The sequence below is a fragment of the Podarcis bocagei genome (assembly GCF_964188305.1).
Source record: "Podarcis bocagei genome assembly, chromosome: 9".
Classification (NCBI taxonomy): domain Eukaryota; kingdom Metazoa; phylum Chordata; class Lepidosauria; order Squamata; family Lacertidae; genus Podarcis; species Podarcis bocagei.
In genome coordinates, this window is record NC_138134.1 from 66,178,415 (window position 1) to 66,203,575 (window position 25,161).

The following is a 25,161-nucleotide window of genomic DNA, read 5'->3' on the forward strand; positions in this document are numbered from 1 at the left end:
CTTTCCAAAGCGGTGTTAGGGCCCAAGGCCAGCCTGCAGTCCGTGCCAGCTCCAAGCTTTGGGGGATCCCTTGGGCAAAATGTCCTAAGTGGGACCCATTTCCTGATTGGGATCACCTCTCTCATGCTGCTGTCACTTCTCCCCATTGGCTGGGCATTTCCTTTTCGGCCCAATCCACACCGACCAGCACCAGATTTAGGGTGGTGCAGGCGGTTCCTCTGCACAGGGCACCAAGTTGAGGAAGTGCAAAATATAGAAACAACTACCACCTATATTTATATAGCGAAGGTGCCTGGGTCATGCTATAGGGTGGTTGTCCTTGTGTTTTCTTTCCTTCCAGGGATGTCCAAAGCCATTCTCAAGATTGCCTAGGAAAGCAGTGAAGAGAATTGCAGGGTTTAAGGTTGCAGATTCAATCCCCATATGGGACAGTGGCGTATTCCTGCATTGCAGAGAGTTGGACTAGATGATCCTCAGGGTCCCTTCCATCTCCATGATTCTATGCATTCTATCTATGCATCTAAATCAGCAGTTCTCCACCTGTGGGTCCCCAGATGTGGGTCTCCCATAATCCCTGAGCTCTGGCCTTGCTAGCTAGGGGTGATGGGAGTTGTAGTCCAACAACATCTAGGGACCCACAGGTTGAGAACCGCTGATCTAAACGAATGTGTTTCTAAATGCATCAACATGTAGCATTTAAAATATTTATTAACCACCCTTCATCACAAGATTTCAGGGTGATGTACGGAACACAAAAATCCAAGGAGAATAAAGATATAGAAGATCAAGGGGCTATTGAGTCCAGTTCTTTGTCCCAAGACTAAGCAATTCACACACTGCCATCCAGACCACAGTGCATCACAGTCAGAAACCTCAGTGAAGGTTGGTCAAGCAAATGGCTCCATGTGATTCAACCAAGATGCATTTTATGGAAGACTCAACAAATCATGAGACCTCTCTCATCTCTCTGAGCAGGAGCAAAAATTCTTTCTGATCTCATGCACAGCGTTCAGCTTGGCCTTGAGCATGGTGCTTTAAAACTCATCTTCAAAAAGAAATTTGACTAGGGGCACACACATGTGTCCCTGATGGTCCACAGGAAAGGGTAAAAAAAAAAAGGGTTTCAATATCTTAAGGGAGGAATCATTCCTACTCTTCCCAAAGGCCATTTCTTGCAAAAGAGGTGCTCATATGGACAGTAAATCTGCAATCTGGTAACTTTCACAATCACTACTATTCATTGCTAAAAGGAGAGTGTGATGCCCTGTCTCTTACGGCTTGGACACTATCAGGGATAGTGAACCTGTTGCTCTCCAGATGTTGCTGGACTCCAACTCCCATCAGCCCCAGCCAACATGAGCAATGATCAGGTCCATGGGGAAACCAAGTCTCTCGCAACATCTGGAGAGCCACAGTATTCGCATCCCTGCCCTACAGTAACTCCACAACCATTCATAAGCGTGGACACTCCTTCTGCATGATCTCACCAGACTCAATCCTCATCTGAGTTCCTCCCTACCTCCCTTAGGGGAACACTCCAGGCAAATGTCTCCCTTGCTTCTTTGAGAAAACACTAAGAAGACATACCAGGTGTAGTGGAGAGGAAGTTTTGGATCACTCCTTGTCAAAGCATTTAAACCCAAACTCATACAGTGCAGATGATGGAACTTCCAAGCTCAGCTGACTTTGGCTTGGTCCAAGCAGGAGGCCATCAGCAGCTGCCCACTTGATCAAGCAGTGAGCCTAATGAGTTGCAGTGGTCCAGTGTCAACCTGGTTTCTATGCAATGGCTGCCGAAAAAAGCGACCTCCGAAGGGCGGTCTCTGATTTAGTGGAGCTCAGATGGCATCCTTGTGTACAGGAGATCTTTGGGTAAGCACACCTGCAGCACACACCTGCAGCCTCATATTTAAGATGACTGAATATGGGTGACAGCGTAAATCCATGCCTTACTGCTTAGTGATGGGGAAGGCAAAGAACGCTTACTTTTCCATGACCCATTGCTTTCTTACTGGTTCTTTTTTTAGTAATTTTAATTGGTTGTCATAGATATATAACTAGACAAATGAAACAAGAACTTAAAAACCCCAACACTTGGGATTTTGCCAGCGACTAGGTAATTATTGATGCCTTTAGAATATTCATTCTTCTGCTATGTTTTTCTACAAGATTCTCCTATATTATTCCATCAGGGTTGCGTGAAAACCTGCCATCTCCAACTAAATTGAGGTCTGACCCAAAATTGGGAGTATCAGAACCCTAAGAAGCCTCCTGTAACAAATTTGCCAGAGGCTATTTAAGGGCAAAGACACTTCCATCCATTGTACATTTGATGGTATGGTGTCAGGAGTCATGTCCAGACTATATGGGGTCAGCTTAAATTGTTGTGACCTGATGATATGGGCAAGATGCTTGGAAATGTCTGGACAAGCACATGTCCTCGTGACCTTTGTCCATCCTGGTTGATTAGAACTTGCTGGAGATGGGGAGAGTAACTGGATGGGTTAATGCATTGTTGTTGACAGACATGGTTCCAGCAGTCTTAAGGAGGCGGTACTGTGTCTTCTGTTTAAGAGACCCTCCATCGACCTAGAGTTCTCTGAGAACTATTATCAGCTGAATCTGTTGAGGCTGTGCAGGTGTTGGATTGCTGCCTGGTACAAGTAAGAGCTTATACTGGTTGCCCGTGCTTTCCCAAGCCCAATCCAAGGTGTTTACCTCCAAACAACTCTCTGAAAGGATGCTTGCCTCTCCATCAATCTGTCTGTACACTGAGATCAGCAGGGCAGGCCATTAATTCTTTCTTATTCCACCACCTGCAGAAGTATATGGGAAGTACATGACTAAACCACTTCTGGTGCAACGGGACACCATGACGGAAACCAGAGCGCACGGAAATGGCGTTTACCTTCCCGCCGGAGTGGTCCCTATTTATCTACTTGCACTTTGACGTGCTTTCGAACTTCTAGGCTGGCAGGAGCAGGGACCGAGCAACGGGAGCTCACCCCGTCATGGGGATTCGAACCACTGACCTTCTGATCGGCAAGTCCTAGGCTCTGGGGTTTAACCCACAGTGCCACCCACATCCCGAATTCTTTAGTAGGTAGGCACTATTCAGGCCCCTATCTGTACCATACATTTAAAGTGGTGCCACAGAATTGTAGAATTGCAGAGTTGGAAGGGACCCTGAGAATTATCTGGTCTAACCAATGCAGGAATCTCAGCTAATCTCAGCTAAAACATTCATGACAGATGGCCATCCAACCTCTGCTTGAAAACCTCCAAGGAAGGAGAGTCTACAGAGTCTACAGAGCAATGGGAGCTCACCCCATAGTGCAAATTTGAACCGCCAACCTTCTGACTGGCAAGCCCAAGAGGCTCAGTGGTTTAGACCACAGTGGCACTTGAGTTTTTACCTTTACCTTGTAATCTACCCTGGGATCAATATGATGAAGGATGGTTTAACAAATCTAATTAAAGAAATGAAGAATTAAATAGGATATATCTTATGCTAAATAAACAGGCACAAGTATCCAGTGTTGTACATAGTCATCCTTCCCTCCGCACCTTAAAACTAGAATGACTCATTTCATTATTTCCTTCACGTTTCTCACTCATCCCAGAGCAAAATAATGGAAATCCAAACAGAAATGATACAAGCCTAAACAGGAATGTGCACTCTGGGCACGGACTTCGCCGCCGCCTAACTTTAGCAGAAGCTTAAAGATTCTTCTGACTCTGATCCTGTCAGGTCCTGAAAGAAAGCAAAGCGCTCCCTCTTTCTTCAAGACCTGGATCTCGACCTACGCCTGGATATTGAAGGAGGAGGAAGAAGTTAAGGCAGACCTATGGGCAGCAGCTGTGCAAATATTGCCAGCTGCCAGCAAGAATTGTCTTTTCAGGGTCGAAACCTTCTTATACTCAAAAAAAGTAAAATAAAGTGAGGCTGAGGAAGGAAGCAAGCAACCATCCACTTTTCAATTAATAACCCAGTGGTCATTCATGCATGCAAGACACAGTTTTGATCTAGTTCCTGGAAAAGGATACAAAACCTTAATTCTAGCACACTCAAAGAAAGACAAAGAAATCAGCTGCTAGAACGAACAGGAGCTCAGGAGCTCCAGGCTTTGGGATGCAGTACTTCTAAGATATTTTTCTTGAGCTGCTGGGTTTGCACGTAGCTCACTTGGTAGAGCATGAGACTCTTAAGCTCAGGGCTGTGGGTTCAAGCCCCACATTGTCCAAAAAGATTGCTGCGTTACAGGGGGGTTGGACTAGATGACCCTCGTGGTCCCTCCCAACTTTACAATTCTAGGATTAGTCACTCTGAATTTGTTGGTGATGGGTGGCAGCTGGGTGAAGGGCGCAGGTGGCAGACACCTGTAATCTTGCCCTCCAAAGTTCCCTCCTCCAGCCATGTCTGCCCTCTTCTCATTTGCTGAGATAGACCATCCTGCTGTGGCTCCTTCCATATTTATTTTCCTCAGGCACACGCCGGGGGTCACAGGTGCTCAGCCCAGCAAGGAACCCAACCAAAGACCTGCTATAGGACAGTAGGAACCAAAAGGGCACATAGCAACCATTCATCTCCAGCTGACCTGCTTTCACAGGCATCCCACCCCATCTGGCGGCTAATGGATTGAGGTTGAATCCTGACAAGATAGAAGTACTGTTCTTGGGGGACAGGGGGGCGGGCTGGTGTGGAGGATTCCCTGGTCCTGAATGGGGTAACTGTGCCCTTGAAGGACCAGGTGCGTAGCCTGGGAGTCATTTTGGACTCACAGCTGCCCATGGAGGCACAGGTCAATTCTGTGTCCAGGCAGCATCTCCACCCCCATTGTTCTGCCCGGACACTGAGGTCCAGCACCGAGGGCCTTCTGGCGGTTCCCTCACTGCGAGAAGCAAAGCTACAGGGAACCAGGCAGAGGGCCTTCTCAGTAGTGGCGCCCGCCCTGTGGAATACCCTCCCATCAGATGTCAAAGAGATAAACAACTACCTGACATTTAGAAGACATCTGAAGGCAACCCTCTTCAGGGAAGTTTTTAATGTGTGACATTTTAATGCATTTTTAATCTTTGTTGGAAGCCGCACAGAGTGGCTGGGGAAACCCAGCCAGATGGGCGGGGTACAAATAAATTATTATTATTATTATTATTATTATTATTATTATTATTATTATTATTATTATTAATATCTCCACCTGGAGGATTGCAAATACACCATGTCCCCTCTCCCCCAGACAAAGGATGCCAACACCCAGGTTCCCAATAGTCTCTCTCACACTGAGTCACCTAGGAGATGCACCTGTATAGAGTCAAGCAATGCATCTGAGTCCCTTACAGCAAGGCAAGGCAAACAATGCTTCAGTGGGAAACTAGTAATGCGGGTGATGTCCTTATAAGCACTAGTTAAACCAGAATGCAGTTTACATGGTCCCAAGCGCAGGTCTTAAAAGCTTCTTTCCATGTGTGAGGCCTCAAGAGCTTGCAGGAGGCTCAACGGCAATTTATGTTAGTGCCTGATCATAGTCAATGCAGAACTGAAAGCAGAAGAGAGCTATTTCACCAAAGAAAAAGAATAATGAAGCACACTATCTGGTGTCTGACTGATTTGGGGGACATGCACAAAAATATCTGTTTATCTTTAACACATTTTTGTACCTGAAACTAAAATGGCTGCTGATTTCTGCCTAAAGCAGAACCAGAGGTGAATCTGAAGGTTCCTGTTTAGGCCAAACAGCCGCGAGCCATTTTGAGGGGTGTTTCAAAATAATTAAGTGTTCAGCAAAACGTCTCTCGAAAGTTTCTTGCCTTTCTCCACCAGAAGCAAAACTAATGACCATTCTTCCATACAGTTACTACTCCAGACAGGAGCTCGTTGGTGCTTGTTATTAACAACAAGCAGAGAAAGGGGTGCCAGAATATTACAGCTCTGCTCACAGAGTCCTGGTATCACATCATGGTTAGTCTAGCCTTTTTGGAAGGTTGAGAGCAGCCCCTGGCAAGAACGAATGTTTGTTTTCATGCATTTTTTCAATAGCAGATCAGCGCCATTTGGCTTGCCACCATCGACACAGTTGGTCAGTTGTTCCGAAGGCTGTTTACCGTCATACACAGAGGGGTCATCCAACAGCTTGCTGAATTGCAGAAGGAACTGTCTATGGGCTTGCAAGAAAAACATCTTCCTTGTTCCTTAGTGGCATTGAATTCTTGCAATACAGTAAGATCCACGCAAACAGCTAAAAAAGCCAATGCAATTCTGGGCTGCATCAATAGGAGTATAGCATCTAGATCAAGGGAAGTAATAGTGCCACTGTATTCTGCTCTGGTCAGACCTCACCTGGAGTACTGTGTCCAGTTCTGGGCACCACAGTTCAAGAAGGACACTGACAAACTGGAACGTGTCCAGAGGAGGGCAACCAAAATGGTCAAGGGCCTGGAAACGATGCCTTATGAGGAACGGCCAAGGGAGCTGGGCATGTTTAGCCTGGAGAAGAGGAGGTTAAGGGGTGATATGATAGCCATGTTCAAATATATAAAAGGATGTCACATAGAGGAGGGAGAAAGGTTGTTTTCTGCTGCTCCAGAGAAGCGGACACGGAGCAATGGATCCAAACTACAAGAAAGAAGATTCCACCTAAACATTAGGAAGAACTTCCTGACAGTAAGAGCTGTTTGACAGTGGAATTTGCTGCCAAGGAGTGTGGTGGAGTCTCCTACTTTGGAGGTCTTTAAGCAGAGGCTTGACAACCATATGTCAGGAGTGCTCTGATGGTGTTTCCTGCTTGGCAGGGGGTTGGACTCGATGGCCCTTGTGGTCTCTTCCAACTCTATGGTTCTATGATTCTATGATTCAAACAGGACCTGAGCAGAAGGTCACTCGCCCCTTCCTGCAGTTTCCAGTAACTGGTATTCAGAAGTGTTGCTGTCTCTAACCAAGGAAGCAGAGCACAACCATCATGGCTGGTAGCCATTGATCACCGTGAATTTACCTTCATAAATGAAGGCAAATCCGACTTCTTTAAGAGACTTCATGAAACTTTGATGGACTATTTGGATTACAATATGATAATTATGGGAGACATGAATGGCGTGGTCTCCACTAATATGGACAAGGCACAAAGACTTACAGTCACCAAAGAAGGGAGACTCCCTAAGACTTTCTTTGAAATGACTGAAAATATGGACTTGATAGATATTTGGAGAACAAGGAACCCTCTGGAGAGAGAGGGAACCTTTTTCTCCCAAGCAATGATGACCTGGACCAGAATTGACCAAATCTGGGTTACTAGTGGAATGGCCCCAAAGATTAAGAAAGTGGAAATCTGCCCAAAAACTTGCTCCGACCATAACGCCGTGAAGATGGAGATGAAACTCACAATATCTGGTCAATTTAGATGGAGAATGAATGACACCCTCTTTCGAGATAAGGAGATTCTCACGAAGGCCCAAAAGACTCTAAAAGACTATTTTGAAATAAATTTGAGGACCGACGTGGAGAAAAGAGTGATCTGGGACGCAAGTAAAGCGGTGATGAGAGGATTCTTGATTCAACAAAACTCAATAAAGAGGAGAAAACAAAATGAGAAAAAAGAGAAGATTCTGGAAATGATAAAAGAAGGAGAGAGGAAATTAAGAACAAAACCAAAGTCTCAGGACATTTTAAGAGAGATCAAATTATATCAAACACAATATATGGAATTGATGAACCAAGAGATTGAATGGAAGATAAGGCAAATGAAGCAAAAGACTTTTGAATCAGCAAATAAATGTGGCAAACTTTTGGCATGGCAACTGAAGAAAAGGCAGAAACTAAATACAGTTACAAGCCTGGAGGTGGATGGAAAGAATATATCTAAACCCAATGAAATTAGAAATTGCTTTTTAAGTTACTTTAAAAAACTCTACACTCAAGGCCCGCAAAATGAAGAAGATATAGACAAATTCCTTGGAAAATATGGACTACAAAATATCTCTCATCAAAGTAAGATGGACTTGAACCAGAGAATCTCAGAACAAGAGATAGAGGCTGCCATTCAGAATATGCAACTGGGCAAATCTCCGGGACCAGATGGACTGACTTCCAGATACTACAAATCCTTGAAGGAATGGTTGACTCAACCATTAAGAGAAGTTTGTAATGAGATCCTTGAAGGAAAAAGGGCACCTGAATCGTGGAAAGAGGCATATATTTCACTCATACCAAAGTCAGAGACTGAAAAGACCCAACTCAAGAACTACCGCCCAATATCATTGCTCAATGTGGATTACAAAATTTTTGCAGACATTTTGGCAAAAAGACTCAAAAGAGTTTTGATGGAGATGATTCATAAGGACCAAGCAGGCTTTCTCCCTAAAAGACACCTGGCAGACAATGTAAGGAATGTAATAGACATTCTGGAAAAGCTAGAGGTGAATATAAACACTAAAGCAGTATTGATCTTTGTGGACGCGGAGAAAGCCTTCGACAATATTTCTTGGAGTTTTATGAAGAAGAATCTTCATAGGATGGGGGTAGGCCGGGGTTTTGAGAATGGTATGGCTGCAATATACTCTGAACAAAAAGCCAAACTGATTGTAAATAATGTTGTGACTGAGGAGCTTAAGATAGAAAAAGGAACACGACAGGGGTGCCCGATTTCCCCATTACTCTTTATTTCAGTTCTGGAGGTGTTGCTGAATATGATAAGAAATGACCAGCAGGTTAAAGGTGTGCAGGTCGGAGCTAAACATTACAAGTTAAGAGCGTTCGCAGATGACTTAGTATTGACTTTGCAAGAGCCAAACACTAGTACGAAAAAGGTATTAGAAATAATACAACAGTTTGGCCAGGTAGCTGGATTTAAGTTGAACAAGCAAAAAACCAAAGTTTTAGGGAAAAACCTAACAGATATGGAAAAGGAGAAATTTCAAGAGGAAACAGGTTTGACTGTGGTCAAGAAGGTCAAATATCTAGGGGTTTATCTAACATCCAAGAATCAGAATTTGTATAAGGACAATTATGAAAAATGTTGGTCAGAAATTAAAAAAGATTTAGAAATATGGTCAAATTTGAAACTGTCAATGTTAGGCCGAATTGCAGTAATTAAAATGAATGTATTGCCTAGAATGTTATTTTTGTTTCAGACCTTGCAGATTATTGATAAGATGGAATGTTTTAAGAGGTGGCACAAAGATATCTCGAAATTTGTCTGGCAGGGCAAAAAGCCCCGAATTAAATTTAAAATATTGACAGATGCTAAAGAAAGAGGGGGTTTTGCCCTGCCGGACCTAAAATTGTATTATGAGGCAGCAGCTTTTTGCTGGCTCAAAGAATGGATGCTCCTCGAGAATACAGACATCTTGGATCTGGAAGGTTTCAATAACGCTTTTGGTTGGCATGCATATCTTTGGTATGATAAAGTTAACAGTGCCTTCAAAAATCACATTGTCAGAAAAGCATTGTTTAATGTTTGGATAAGATATAAAGATCTATTGGAAAACAAAACCCCTAGATGGGTGTCACCAGTGGAGGCTAAAGCAGTGAAAAAACTCAATATGGAGGTCGGATGGCCGAAGTATTGGGAAATTTTAGAACAGGATGGAGATAAGTTCAAATTACAAAGTCAGGAGAAATTGAAGCATAAAGTGGAAAATTGGTTCCAATATCGTCAAATAATGGAATTTTTTAAACAGGACAGGAAAGTCGGCTTCCAGGTGGAAAAATCAAAATTAGAAACCGAATTGTTAGAACCCAATACTAAGAATTTATCTAGAATGTACAATTTGTTGTTGAAATGGAACACACAGGATGAAACAGTTAAATCGGCTATGATTAAGTGGGCTCAGGATGCTGGACATAACATTATGTCAGCTGACTGGGAATGGTTATGGAACACCGGTATAAAATTTACGGCATGTAATGCCTTAAAGGAAAACATCATGAAAATGGTATACAGGTGGTACATGACCCCAGTCAAGCTGGCAAAAATCTATCATTTGCCCGATAACAAATGTTGGAAGTGTAAAGAGACTGAAGGTACCTTTTATCACCTTTGGTGGACATGCCCGAAGATTAAGGCCTTCTGGGAAATGATCTATAATGAAATGAAAAAGGTACTTAAATGTACTTTTTCTAAAAAACCAGAGGCCTTCCTCTTGGGCATTGTCGGCCAATTGGTGACAAAGAAAGATAGAGCTTTTTTCATGTATGCCACAACAGCAGCAAGAATACTCATCGCAAAGTATTGGAAGACACAAGACCTACCCACTTTGGAAGAATGGCAGATGAAAGTGATGGACTACATGACATTGGCCGAGATGACAGGCAGAATCCGCGATCAGGGCAAGGAGACGGCGGAAGAAGAATGGAAGAAGTTTAAAATTTATCTTAAGGACTATTATAAACTGGATGAATGTTAGAATGTCGTAGTTTCCAGAAACAAAGGGGTACAGGGACATAAGGTCAGAGTGTAAGAGAGGACTAAGATGATAGAGATTGGAAAGTAATAATTGGGAGTTGCTAGTTGAACTATGGACATTGGGATGCAGAGAGGGGGGGTATGGGGAAGTCCTAGAAAGGAGGTTTATGAAAATATGTTTGAAACTATACGTGTATGTTCGTCATTTTTAATGTTTGTCTGTTTTTCTCAAAAATGTTGTAAAACCAATAAAAATTTTATAAAAAAAAAAAAAAATGATCACCGTGAATTTATCCAACCCTCTTTTACAACTGTCCATGTTGGTAACTGTCACTGCTTCCTGGGGGAGCGAGTTCCCACTGGTTAACCATACATTGTATGAGGAACCTCAGGTTGAGAACTTAATTCGTTCTGGAGGTCCGTTCTTAACCTGAAGCTGTTCTTAACCTGAGGTACCACTTTAGCTAATGGAGCCTCCCGCTGCTGCCGCGCGATTTCTGTTCTCATCCTGAAGCAAAGTTCTTAACCTGAGGTATTATTTCTGGGTTAGCGGAGTCTGTAACCTGAAGCGTCTGTAACCTGAGGTACCACTGCACTTTCTTTTATCTGCCCTCAATATTCCAACATTCATTTTTATGGGATGGACATGTGTTCTAGTGTTCTGAGAGCGGGAGAAAAACGTTTCTCGATCCACTTCCTCTAGGCATAGGCCTATATACTTCTGTCATGTCACCGCTTACTCTGTTTCCCCCTATAAATCAAACATAATAAACAAAGAAAGAAATAGCATAAACCTCCAAGTCTCACTATTTAAAGAGGAAAGACTTAGCTAACAAAGAGTAAACCAACCCAGGATTCTGCCCCCCTCCAAAAAAATGTAAAAATCGATCCGTCATGGTGCAAAGCTTCATAATATATATGGAAGAAAGCAAAGTAGAACGGAGTCAAAACAACAACAACAACTCAGGAAGCTTTTTTTCTGTTAGAAAATAGTTGAGATTTTTCTTTTGCTCACCACCTTGAAAAATAAGACAATTTGGCAGAATTATCTCTGCCCCTTCTTTACGGTATGCTCCCCACCTTTTCTCCCCACAGAGGCCTGGAAACATCTCTGTGTTAAAAGGTTGCTCAGACTGCCATCATAGCTGATGTTGCTACCTGTTATAATGACAGCATTCTCCTCTTCCCTCACAAAAAACCCAAAACCCACATCTTAGGGAAACGGTAACAAGCTATTCTGCCACAGCTATTGGTGAGAGTGGCTCCACCCCACCAATAAACTATAGGAGAGTTTATCCTCCCAGTAGAATGATTAGGTGAAATTGCTCCCCACTTCAAGGCTCTGGTCACAATTTGGGTGGGGAATTTCAGGAGGTCATTTGCAAACAGCTGCAAAGCCAAGTGTCCAAACAGTTGCCTATACAGTGTGCTTCCTCCTCTGCACACATACACAATTTCCAAGTGGCAGTACAATATGAATGAGTCAAAACTATTAAATAATTGTGAGCCAGTTTAGAATTCTTGGGGGGAAATTCCCCCCTTTCTTTTTTAGGCTTCACACATGCTGCTCATAATTGCTGGTCTATTTACACTTTGAGCTGAGTGGGATTTGCATATCTCTACCATGAGTAGGGAAAAGCCCTGATAGCTGTTAGCCCACCTCCACTCATTCATGGAACCTGAGAATGTGTGGCTAGGTGCCTTGCAAAATGCAAGACCTCTGATCTTGCAAAGAGGGCTATGTGCACATGTTGTATGCCAAGACATGGAGGTCGGATGAACACAGATGGCTGCATGGGCAGGACTGTAAAGCCCCGTGCATATGAGAAAATGCATGCCGGTCATAGCTTGGAATGCAGAAGGCAGATGAGCCAATCAATCAGAACAAGTAGATCCCATTCCCTGCAGCATTTGATTTTGATGGATTGAACCAGCTTTGTGCAAACTTCTTCGATGTTTATGCCAATGCTTTTCACATCCCAAATCGGCCTGCTTTTCTGGCCACAACATGAGCAAACATGAAAAGAAACACAAGGCTGGTCCAGCATGCCAAATCAGGAAGGCGTCTTTAACCCATTCAAAAATAATTGTCTGAATCACCTCTAAATAAAAGCCACTTTACAATGAAGTGGGCGGGTTTGGGGATTTAGACAGACGAGTCCTGGGTTTGAAACCCCTTGCTCGGCCTTGCAGCTCACTGGGTGCCCCTGGCCCAGTTGCACGCTCTTGTCCCAGCCTACCTCACAGGGTTACTCTGAAAACAAAATGCAATAGCCCTGTGGGGAAGGGATGCTGCTCAGTTGTAAGGAAGATGCTTTGCATGCAAGAGGTCCCATGTTAAATCCCCAGCCATCTAAATAATACTGAGCTAGAGGGACCAATTGGTCCATGAAATATACTTGGAGTTGAGTGTGGATTTCATGCTCTTTATTCAGCTCATAGTAGCAATGAATGAAACTTTCCCCAAAACATCTAGCGCATAGCTGTCAACTTTTCCCTTTTCTTGCGAGGAATCCTATTCGGAATAAGGGAATTTCCCTTTAAAAAAGGGAAACGTTGACAGCTATGATCTAGCTATATATACATTATTTACACAATGGGCCCCATGTGATTGGCTAATTCCGGGCTGCTCCTGTAGGCCAATCAGGTCGCGGATTCACCTCCTCCAGAAGCCTGATTGGCTGCTTCTGCAGGCCAGTCGGGTTGCTACTTCACTTCATCCAGGAGCCTGCTGATTTGCTTCCACCTGTAGCTGGATTGGGTGGCTCCTGTGGACCAATCAGACTGCTGCATTCTGGATCCTATTGTTCTAGGATTCAGCTCAGTACATAACAGTTAGTTTTCATGTGGCATGTAAGCTATGGAACTTGCTTGCTCCCAGTCCCACAAGAGTTAGTGATGGCCACCATGTTGGATTATTTCGAAAGAGGAATGGACCAAGTCATGGAGGAACAGGCTATCGATGGCTACCAGACATGATGGCTGTTCTCTGCCTCTGCAGTCAGTAATGCTTCTGAATAGCCATTACTGGAAATGGCAGGAGGGGAAAGTGCTCTTCCCACAGGCATCTGGTTGGCCACTGTGAGAACAGGTAAAGGACCCCTGGACAATTAAGTCCAGTCAAAGGCAACTATGGGGTTGCAGCGCTCATCTCGCTTTCAGGCCGAGGGAGCTGGTGTTTGTCCACAGACAGCTTTCCATGTCATGTGGCCAGCATGACTAAACCACTTCTGGAACAACAGGACACCATGGCGGAAACCAGAGCACATGGAAACAGCGTTTACCTTCCCACCATAGTGGTACCTATTTATTTACTTGCACTGGCATGCTTTCGAACTGCTATGTTGGTAGGAACTGGGACAGAGCCACAGGAGCTCACCCCGTCACGGGGATTTGAACTGCTGACCTTCTGATCTACAAGCCCAAGAGGCTCAGTGGTTTAGACCATGGCGCCACCCGTGTCCTCTAAGTGAGAAGAGGATCCTGAGTTAGATGGGCCATTGACCTCATCCAACGGGCTCTACTTATGGTCTGATGAAGTCAACCTCCTCTGTTCTGATGGACTCCGGAGAGCCACTTCCATTCATTAAAAGACAACACTTGGGCACATGTGGAGCACAGTGGAGTGTGACCCAGTTGAAGGAGGCTTCCTATGCACCACCCACCTCTTGCCCAGCTCCCACTCATTTCAACGGGGCTTGCATAGCAGAAGAACTGCTGCCTGCACTTTGCAAAACCTCCGCAGCTGAAGACATCAATTTGAATAGAACATTTCTAACATCCTTGACAGTTTCCTTCCTGGGCTTTCCTGGAAAGCCAGCAAAGGAGTAGAACTCTGCAGCTTTGTTACACCGCTATAGGATGACATCTCCTCTAGTTAAATGCCCACTCACATATTAATGCCGCTCAGGCAACCAGGAAGCGCTTGATGCTGGAGCCTGCATTAGACAGTGTTTTATTTCAGTTGTTGGTGGGGGTTTTTTTGCAGATAATTAAGTATCATCGGGCAGATGCTCCACAGTTGTCTTTTCCAGCTCCTGCTCTTCCCAAGGGCAGCCACTGTAAGTAATGTAAATTTTTATTAAAATGCCTCCATGTTTCCGATGGCGAAGCAGAGCACCAGCCACCTGTTCTAATTGGAACACACAGCAACAGACCAGGCAGGAATGCCGTGCAGTGAACAGAGAGACCCTCACATATGGAGGGGGGGGTTGAAAGAAAAATTGAAAGAGGGAGGGGAGCCCTTAATCTGAAACGCTGGTACAGCACAGGGGTCCTTTAATTGTTCTTCCCATCCATGTGGGAGCTGCGGATCTGACATGGCTAGGAGAACATTTAAAGGGCATCCATGCTCAGATGCAAAAGAATGTTTTCAGAGCATTGAAATGCCAATCTTGGGGTGCCAGGTGTAGCACAGCTTCACCCAAGCAGTGTTTTCTCATTCACGTCACAGAGAGCGAGGGAGTATTAATGAGCATACCAGTTCATTAATAACTCTGGGGGATAATGGGTACTTCAGAAGGCCAGATGGTCAGCCTAGGCTGGGGAGGATACGTGTGAAGTGAGAGTTCCCATGATCTCCAAACAGTCGAACAGGAAGGGCACCGGCGGCATGGCATGCAAATCGCTCTCTGCCACCTGCTATGAACCACTTCCCCTTTTGCTCATTTTTGCACCACAGCAGCGCTGCATTAAACAGCCCACCGCCGCTTAAAAACAACAACAAACTGGAAATGGTGCATATTTTGCATAGGTACAGCTACAGGTGTTTTTCAGGAGAAAGCTAAGTGCTAGGGATTGTTCTAGAAGAAGGAGCAGCCTTGCCAGGACTTCTTGGGTCTCTCATCATTTGTGCAATTAGCAATTGTGTGAATTATTATTTTTTAAATACAGCAAGCATCAGGTGAGGCCTGATGGTGGGGTCCCCTTCTTATGGTCCCAATCCAGATTGGGCCTTCGGCACCTGGCATCTGCATTGTAAGGAAATCTCCTGCTCATGTCAATAGAAACTTGGCTTTCTACTGATGCAAATGGCAGCTGTAGGGTGTGTGAGCAGGATTGGTGTGGCAGTGGGGAACAAAGGGTAAAGCCCACTCACCACCAGGGGCTAGATGCTGAGAGGCCCCCTTAAAAGTGGAGCTAGGGGAATGCAACAGGTGCAATTGCACTGGGTGCAAAGCTTCTGGGACGCCGCAGCTATTACATCAACTGGAAGGCGAGAGGCGAGGGGGCGCAGGATTTTGGAATCACCACTGTAATTTGAGACACCAGAGCCCACCAAAGATTGCTCATTTCATGAATGACAACACATCCAGTCTGGCCTTGAGATACACCTTTCTTCCTTTCCCATCCCCATCATCTCTTTTTCAAATCTACTCTTTACCCTTTTAAAAATGTTGACCCACCTGCTTGGTTTAAGTTCATTATAAATTGTTTGCATTTCAATAAACTGTAACCTTTGCAGACCTCACATTCATGTTTTCCCGTCACACTGTCTGTGTTCCTCTTAGATGGGGAAACTGTGTCTCTCCAGATGTTGGACTACAACTCCAATCATCCTGGGCCATTGTCCATGCTGGTTGAGGCTGATGGGAATTGTAGTCCAACATCATCAGGAGGGACACGGGTCCCCCCCACCCACTGCCTTAAGAGTGTAAACGCAGCAAACTGTCCTAAAGTATGAAACAGCCCTTGCTTTGTCTTCAGCAAAGGACCATGAGCGTCCTGGCCAGGGATCTGAAAACTGTTTTGTAACAAATCCAGTTCTGTAGCTCAGCAAGAGGAATAGATGAATTTGTCAGTTTCGGTTTCCTGCAGTTTTTCTCTTTTCCAATCTTAAAGCGGAGTTTCCCACATTTCTATAGCAATTTTGTGATTTATTTATTTATTAATCCTCATGGAAACTCGCCAGCATTTTAGTGTGAATTTCTCTGAACTACTTGTGGTCCCCTCCCTTTTTTTTTTTGCAAGCAGTTCCCTAACATAATGCATTTTTGTATCTTATCTTCACTGCTATATACATTTAACACACCCTTACCCCAAATGTGAACCAACCTGAGATCTATGGGTATAGTGTGGTATAGAAATTTAATATAAATAAATATGCATATTTTGTACACATTTCTGGCTGAAGAACTTCGTATCAAAAGTTGCAGGAATGAGAATTCTGCTGCATAATCTTTGTGCATTGGCTCAAAAAGTGCAAGTTGGGTAGTTTCTCATTAAAATGCAAGCAAAATGTATCCCCCTCCCCAAATGCTACTCAGTGTCAGAGCATCTAACTTTGCAAACCTAATGTTCCAGGTTCCAACCCTAGAATCCCCAGATAGGATCCCTAACACAAACTGCAAGAGAGCCACTGCCGGCTGGTCAGTCTAGACAATACTGAGCTTGATGGACCAGTATAAAACATCTTCCTATGCAAATCAGCTTGCGGCACCTCAATAGCAACTATGTCCAGATGTCCCTGTGAGCTGATGCTCAAGGGGCCAGTTCTTGGAGCACTGTGGTCCTTCAAGGTGGTGCTTGAAGCATAGGACAAGCCAAGTATAATGGCCTTAAAGGGAATGGTAGGCGTGACAATATGGAAGCATCCAATGGAAGCATTTTGGGAGCAGCTCTAAAAGATGTAACCAAACTAAAGCACAAGCAAATGAGCGTTCCCCTTCAGGAGGATTTCCTGAAGTCTTAGAAAGGAAAATGACCACCAGCAGGTTGAAAAGCCTTAGGGGGAGGGAGCTCAGTGTATCTGGCAACGTGCTTTATTTTTCTGCAGTGTGCTCATTGGTAAGTATCACAAGATTCAAATTAACTTGGAGAGAGCAGCCTCTTTTAAGAAATCTCCCTGTCTGCATTTCTGCTTCTCCTTGAGACTAGAGAAATATAGGCAGAACCATACCACACAAAGCAAACTGCAACCCTATGCGCACTTTCTTGTGGGGCGAGCCCCGCTGAACACCGTGGGACTTTTACTCTGAGCAAACATGCATAGGATTTTGCTGCTGGGATATCCCAAGGCAGCCAGAATGATATAAGAAATCACCAAGGAACCATTTTTCATTGACTCGAAGCAGCAGTGAAGATACTTTTTTACTACTGTATCTAACTGCATCTCAGAATAATTACCTTACACAGAAAAGTCTACTTATTCATTCTTTCTTAGCAAATGCGTTGCACTGCAGTTATTCTGGAGAGCTAACAAGAAAATTTGCTGTAATTCTCATGCTGTTGTGTGTAGATTTAAGATTTTGCGATTTGCTGTCAAAGGGGGTTATTAGAAAGTCTAACCTAATGATCCTGGTGGGGTCGGAAAGCCTTTTGCTACAGAGACTCCTTTCAAATCAGAACAAGCTTTGCTAAGGTGGGAATATCAGGACGCAAAAAGATTGTAGAGAGATTGCTCTCCCCGCTCCCCAAAGTTTAAACGCGGATTCTATTTTTAACCTCCGGGAGGCGAGGTGCAGTCGTACTTAAGTTCCTCATCACCCAGTAGAATCCTTTAAGCTGCTTCTCCAAGACAAAAGGGGCATTATCCGGCAGCTGCTGTCGTTGCTGCCGCTTCCTGGCCCGCGCTAAGAACCTGTCAGAAGATCATCCCCCTTTGCTGCACTTTTCTCACCAACGCTATTTCCACGCCACCTACCCTGTTCACAGCCTCCGCGACGGATCCGCAGCAACAGCAACAGTTCCCAACTAGACGCGCCACCATAAACCAAGTGGGGGAGAGTGAGTGAGCGAGTGAAAAGCCCTGACGTTTCCCGAGCTCACGCGGATATTCAAATCTGTGAACTTCTCTGTTAACTCCGTGCAGTTTCAAAAAGGAAATCGGAGGCTAAATTCAGCTGACAACTGTCGTTGCGCAAAGCTCTCGCTCTTCTCCGCCTCCCGGTTCAGCGCCGAGACCACTTCCGAACCATCCGAGGACCCTCACTTGAAAAGAGACCCAAGGGGAGGAAGAAGAAGAAGTTGAAGTAGTAATAGTCCTGGGATCTGGAACGGGCAGCCGTGCGCAAAAATGTGCCAATAACACCCAGGGCGCACGGGAGGCAGGGGAGCGCGCCGGGCCAGCCCTCCGCGGAGAGGGAGAGAGTTGGTTTCAGGTTTCACTCGGCAGCTGGCGAGCTTCTCGACGCGCAGGCTGCCCCGTCGAGGATCCCTTCTTAGCCGCACAGCTCACGCCTCCGGTATCTCTGGAACCTCGGGAAGCGCGGCGCCCTCAGCTGCGCGCCGAGCTCCAATAATGGCCCCATCCCTTCGCCACGGAGCTCCCCTCCGGCTGCTGGGCAGCTTCCTCTTAACAGCTTATTTCCCTCCAACGTTTCTCCGATGAAAATAGGGACATCCTATTCCACAATAATGATTTTATTATTTATACCCAGCCCCAGTCACTGGGTGCCAACATATATAAAAACATAAAACATTTTTTTAAAAAATACTTCCCTATCCAGAGCTGCCTTCAGATGTCTCCTAAAGGTTGTATAGTTATCTCCTTAGCTCGCGGGTCGCATAACTCCATACCCTCCAACATTTCCCCAGTGAAAATAGGGATGTCCTAAGGAAAACTGGGACATTCCGGGATCAAATCAGAAATTGGAATGGCTTCAGTAAATCTAGGAAAATTGGGGCACTTGGAGGGTCTGTTTCATCCATGGGGGTCAAAGTGGGAAGCCTGCTGGATCCAGTGCCAGAGTAGTCACTGGCCTAGGCGCCCCACACCTTTTAGGGGCCCTGCGACAATAGATCAAAATAATTGTGATTTGATCTGGAAAGAAAATTACAACCAAGCTTGCTTGGTTCAATGTTATCCCACTGGAGCACACACATGAGGGGCCCCCGAGATTTTGACTGCCTGGGGACATCCACAGGGTTTAATCCAGCACTGGCTGGATCAGGCCAATGGCCCACCAAGGCCAGCATCCTGTTCTCACAGTGGCCAACAAGGTGCCTGTGGGAACCCAGAAAGCAGAACATGAGCACCAGAGCAACGCTCTTCTCTGGTTTCCGGTTTCCAGAAACTAGTATTTGCAAGCATTGCTGCCTCCAAATGTGGAGGTTAGAGAATAACCATCACAGCTAGTAGCCTCTCTCCCATGCATTTGTCCAATCTTCTTTTTTAAAGTGATCCAAGTTGGTGGTCATTACTGCCTCCTGGGGACCAATGGTACCAAATAGTATGGGAAACAGCCCTACTAGAAAAATTAACCAATAAACTGAAACTGACACGGGGACAAATAGAAGAAGACACCTTCACCCTGGTATGGCTCCCCTTTATCACATACACAGCCCAACAAGACAACGACAAAAATCCACCAACAGCATACAAATCAATACGGCTAACCTGATCCAAAACACCCACCCACCCCACTCAAACATGAAAACAAAGACCACCACAGCCAACCACAAACAAACAACCACACCCTAGGCCAACCCCAACCTCTCTCACCACCAAAGGAACACAAGCGAACAGCAGAGAACCTGCACAAGCGACGCTGACACCAAACCCTACATAAAGTAAATAAAATAGAAACATTGCCGCCCAACCCCAACCCCACGCATCTTCCCCGCCTCCACCTCTTCCCCCCTTTTCTTCCTAATTCTCAACAAATGAAACTGATTTGTAAAAATGTTACATGGGGAGAAAATACGAGGGAGAGACATTGCACACACTTTTGTAAATCAAGAAAATCTTTAATAAAAAAATTAAAAATTAAAATTACTGCCTCCTGGGGGAGTGAGTTCCATAGTTTGGCTATAGTGAACATGGTTCTTCCCCCGCCCCCATCATTTAACCCTGTGAGGTGCATTAGGCTGGAAGGCTGCAACTGGCCCATAGTCACCCAGTGAGCTTCATGGCCAAGTGGAAATTTGAATTCCTGCCTCCCATGTCCTAATCTAGCTTTCTAACCACTACACCACACTGCCTCTTTACTGCCTCTTTATCTCCCCCTCAAAGCAGCCCGTTTCCTCCAAACACTGATGGAAGATTTCCAAACTCCACTCCTGCCTATGTGATCTACTTTCATGACTCCAGGGACCTTTGTATGTCCCAGAGCCAGGCTAGAGAGACCCCTAGTTTCCATGCAAGGCCCCTGAGCCATATTTGGAAAAGCTGGGAGGTTCCAGTGAAGCCCAGTCAGGTTTCCCAGAGAGCTTAGCACTAAATGATGCTGCAGAACAATGCAGAGTTTTATTTTGTTCCATGCCATTTATAGAATCATAGAACTGGAGAGATGGAAGGACCCCAAGAGTCCTCTAGTCCAACTGCCTGCAATGCAGGAATCTCAACAAAAGCATCCACGACAGGTGGCCATCCAACCTCTGTTTAAAAACCTTCCATGAAGGAGAGTCTACCACCTTCCACGTTGTCTGTTCTGTTGTTGAAAGGCTTTTACCGACAGAAAGTTTTTCCTCATTCTAAATTATGTCACAGTGCTGGTGTGAAGGCAACATGGGGCATCTTGTAAGTTCCTTAAAAGAAGGCCAGGGTCTGTATATACAGTGGCACCTCGGTTTTCGAATGTAATCCATTCCAGAAGACCATTCAAGTTCCAAAACGTTCAAACACCGAAACCTCAATACAGAAGCCTCAAAACAGAAAACTCAATACAGTGGTACCTCGGGTTACAGACACTTCAGGTTACAGACGCTTCAGGTTACAGACTCCGCTAACCCAGAAATAGTACCTTGGGTTAAGAACTTTGCTTCAGGATGAGAACAGAAATCGTGCGGCGGCAGCGGGAGGCCCCATTAGCTGAAGTGGTACTTTAGGTTAAGAACAGTTTCAGGTTAAGAACAGACCTCCAGAACGAATTAAGTTCTTAACCCGAGGTACCACTGTATGAAAAACTCAACACGGAAGCTGTGTGGCATGTTCAACTTCTGAGGTGCGTTTGAAAACCGAAGCATTTACTTCTGGGTTTACAGTGTTCGAAAACCGAAATGTTCGTCAGTGGAGACGGCCGTTAACCAAGGTACCACTATAAATAGTATTTATGCATTCTGTATTTATATATTCTTCCAAGTGGTATACAGAAAGAATAAAACAATGAAATTATCAGTGCTTTAAAGAAAACCATTTAAAACTTTCTAGAATAATTAAGATCAACAAGAAGCTAAAAGCTAGATTGAAACACATGTCAACATTCTGCCTACTTGGAAGCAGTAAATGCTTCTGAATGCAAGTTTCCCACAGGTATCTGGTGAGAACAGGATGTTGAAATTGGCTGGCCATTATGTTATTAATTGATCCTTGACTACAACAGCAGTATTTTTTGCCTAATCATTAAGCAAGAAGTGGAGTCAGGCTCCCAATGCCAACCTTAGTTGGGGCTCTAGCCCCTTATGTCCCGCAGAGTCCCTCTCAGAGCAGGATGAAGAGGAGCCTGAAAGATGCTCACCAAGGATTTCTTACACCAGGGATTGAACTGGGATATTGTGTGTTCAAGGGCAGATGCTCTACCACTGAGCTCTGCTCCTTCTCCTGAACCTAGGACCTTCTGCATGCTACCCTGATTGACTTGTAAACACTGCAGAGGGTACAGGTTTGACACCACTCCGGAGAACATCAACGCTCTCCTTTGGTTAAGCGCAGCCGATAGTTTAACAACTTTGACAGCAGCTCAGAGGCTCCAAACGGAATAAAGCAAACAGTAGGAGAATGTCTATAACATGCTAAAAAGGGAGGGGACTTGCGCAATTAGATGCGAAACACAGCAGGATACCTCTGCTTGCCTGAGGCTTGGTTTGCTGCCAGCCACCATCTCCCAGGGAGGCCTTGCCAGAGTGACATACGTAAGAGAAAGAAGCCTTTAAGTGGGTTGGGAGGACCTCCAGCAGAAAGGAGCAAGGCAGCTCTCTGATGAGGTGCTCGTACTGGGGGGAAACCTGTAGGTTATGGAGGGAGGCAATTGGCAACCCTGAAACAAGTTGCCCCCCCCCCCGCAGCTGTTCTCTTGCATCTTTGCATGAGCAAGAAAGCCCCATGAATACACAAAACACAGCTGGTTTAAAAGGGGATAGGAAATTGCTGCTTAAAAGCTAGGCTACCCCAGGGAGCATTTCCAATTACACAGAAAGAAATGAGGGGCAACACATAAACTGACTAGATAAAAGATGAAGAAGAAAAGAATTGCCGGGGGGGGGGGGAGAGAAGGCAACATAAAATAGACTCTTCCAGTTGCAAGTGGAGATAATGCAAGGAGCCCTTTGGGAACAGCATGCCAGTTTTGCTGGCACCATCATATACATGCAAGGTTAAGACGAAAGAAGACTGGCAAATCAAGTTAATGGAATATGCCAAAATGGCGAAACTAACTGGAAAGCTCAGAAACCAAGATGGCAGGAAATTCAAAAAAGAATGGGAAATGTTTATTGTATATAAGTGAACGTGTTGTAAACAAGTTAACACATTGGCAGGATTTTAAAGAGACTTGTAATTTTAGAGATATAATAGGAAAAAATGAATGATTTTTTTTAAATAGTAATGATATGCAGTTGAAAAGGAAAATTAACAGGGGAGGGAAGTCAAGGGATTTGGAGAATCCCTATTTTCCTATTTGAAATTGTTTTGGCATATAGTTGTGTGTGTGTTTGTTATTAATGTTTTTGTTGTGGTGATTTTTACTTTTGTATGGTTGGAAGAAAATCATATATATATATATATATATATATATATATATATATATATATGCGCCTTTTCCAGCCTGATGCCTACCATATTTACTTATTCATTTTATTGTATTTATATACCAGCTTTTCTCCATAGTTCACTCCCACCTCCTTTAACCCCCATAACAAGCCTGTGAGGTAGGCTAAGCTAAGTGGCAGTGACTTGCCCCCAGCTTCATGGCCAAGTAGGAATTTGAACCCTAGTCTCCCAGGTATTAGTCCAACACTAGCCAATGGCCAGGGAAGATGGGTGATGTAGAGCACTTTGAGGAACTGCCATAGCTCAGTGGTAAGACTTCTGCTTCGAGTAGGGCTATGGTTGAATAACATCCTCTTAACAAAAAACTGAGGCAAGATGGTAGCAGCAATTTAGCAAAGTTGTTTACGCAGGCCCATTTCCATTATGTCTTCTTCAGAAAACCTTCTCAGAGCCAATTTAAACATCACCCTGCCCCAACGCGGTTGGAAAGCACTGCATAATGTATAAGGGTGTGATCCTGTGCATATGTATGGACAGACACTGCCGCCTTTGTTTCGTTTGACAACTCTTGAAGGTGCCTGTTTGGCTCCTGGCATGGTACCATTATGCACCCTATACCAAAAGAAATCGATCAGTGATGGAAATGATAGAGCAGCATGGTCTGTTACTCATTAAACATGAAAACGGCCCCTGCAAGAGGTCTTTCCAGAAGGACAGCTCTCTCCATCAGCCACAGACTCCTGATTTTGCATGTTTCACTTCCAGCCTAGGACAGCTATTCCACCTCTTCTTCTAGCCACCACTAACCACTGATTTTCATTACTTGTTGTTGTTTAGTCGTTTCCGACTCTTCGTGACCACATGGACCAGAGCACGCCAGGCACTCCTGTCTTCCACTGCCTCCCACAGTTTGGTCAAACTCATGCTGGTAGCTTCGAGAACACTGCCCAGCCATCTCGTCCTCTGTCTCCCCTTCTCCTTGTGTCCTCCATCTTTCCCAACAGGGTCTTTTCCAGGGAGTTTTCTCTTCTCATGTGGTAGCCAAAGTATTGGAGCCTCAGCTTCAGGATCTGTCCTTCCAGTGAGCACTCAGGACTGATTTCCTTCAGAATGGATAGGTGTGATCTTCTTGCAGTCCATGGGACTCTCAAGAGTCTCCTCCAACACCATAATTCAAAAGCATCAATTCTTCGGCGATCAGCCTTCTTTATGGTCCAGCTCTCACTTCCATACATCATTACTTAGCTGTTTGTTTTAAAAAAGTGATGGGGTCTTCTCTCTCTCTCTCTCTCTCCTGAACGATATCAAAGGAGCAATCCATTGGGTGGATAAAGGATTGGTAAGTTGTGTGATTACTATAGCAAGGTTAACTTGAGCAAAACAGGGGAGGTCTTACAACCTTCCTTCCTTCAAATAGTGCTTTGTTAAACCGTGGGATACAGAATGGGAACAGGCCACAGCTCAGTGGCAAAGCACCTGCTTGGCATGCAGAGGGTTCCAGGTTAAATCCTCAGCGTCTTCAGGTAGGGATTGAAACCATCCCTGAAACCCTGGAGAGCTGCTGCCAATCAGAGTAAACAATATTGAGTTAGATGTGTCAGGATTTTTATCCATCTGTGCTGCTCCAGCAGTAGCACTATGTTTGTGTATATCATGTGAATGTCTGAGAGACACAGGAAGTCTCAGCACTGTTGGAAGTTAGTTTCACTTCTGAAAGTGTTGCTGTTTCTGTACTGGTGCTCAAAAAGCACAGATGTGCTGATGGATTCTCTGTACATAAACTGTAAAATAAAGTACAGTGGTACCTCAAGTTAAGCACTTAATTCTTTCTGGAGGTCTGTTCTTAACCTGAAACTGTTCTTAACCTGAAGCACCACTTTAGCTAATGGGGCCTCCTGCTGCCGCTGAAGCACGATTTCTGTTCTCATCCTGAAACAAAGTTCTTAACCTGAGGTGCTATTTCTGGGTTAGCAGAGTCTGTAACCTGAAGCATATGTAACCTGAAGCGTATGCAACCCGAGGTACCACTGTAGTTTAGAACTACTGGTTGACTCTTTCTTTAGCTATGATATGCCAGAAGATGAGCGTGCTCCTCTCAGGAGGGAGGGGTCGCTT

The 25,161-nt window shown here is 44.7% G+C and overlaps 1 protein-coding gene across 2 annotated transcripts in view; it reads right to left on the reverse strand.

Annotated features, from left to right (window-relative positions):
- The window catches only part of ARHGAP24 (Rho GTPase activating protein 24), a 461,665-nt gene that overhangs the window by 372,456 nt on the left and 64,048 nt on the right, over positions 1-25,161 (reverse strand). The window contains exon 1 of one of the 2 annotated variants that reach the window (XM_081207049.1): positions 18,043-18,449. The exons of the other annotated variant lie outside the window; for it this stretch is intronic. The gene's annotated coding sequence lies outside the window, so the exon portion shown is untranslated. Of the gene's footprint in view, positions 1-18,042; positions 18,450-25,161 lie in introns of those variants that run through there. 2 annotated transcript variants of the gene reach the window in all.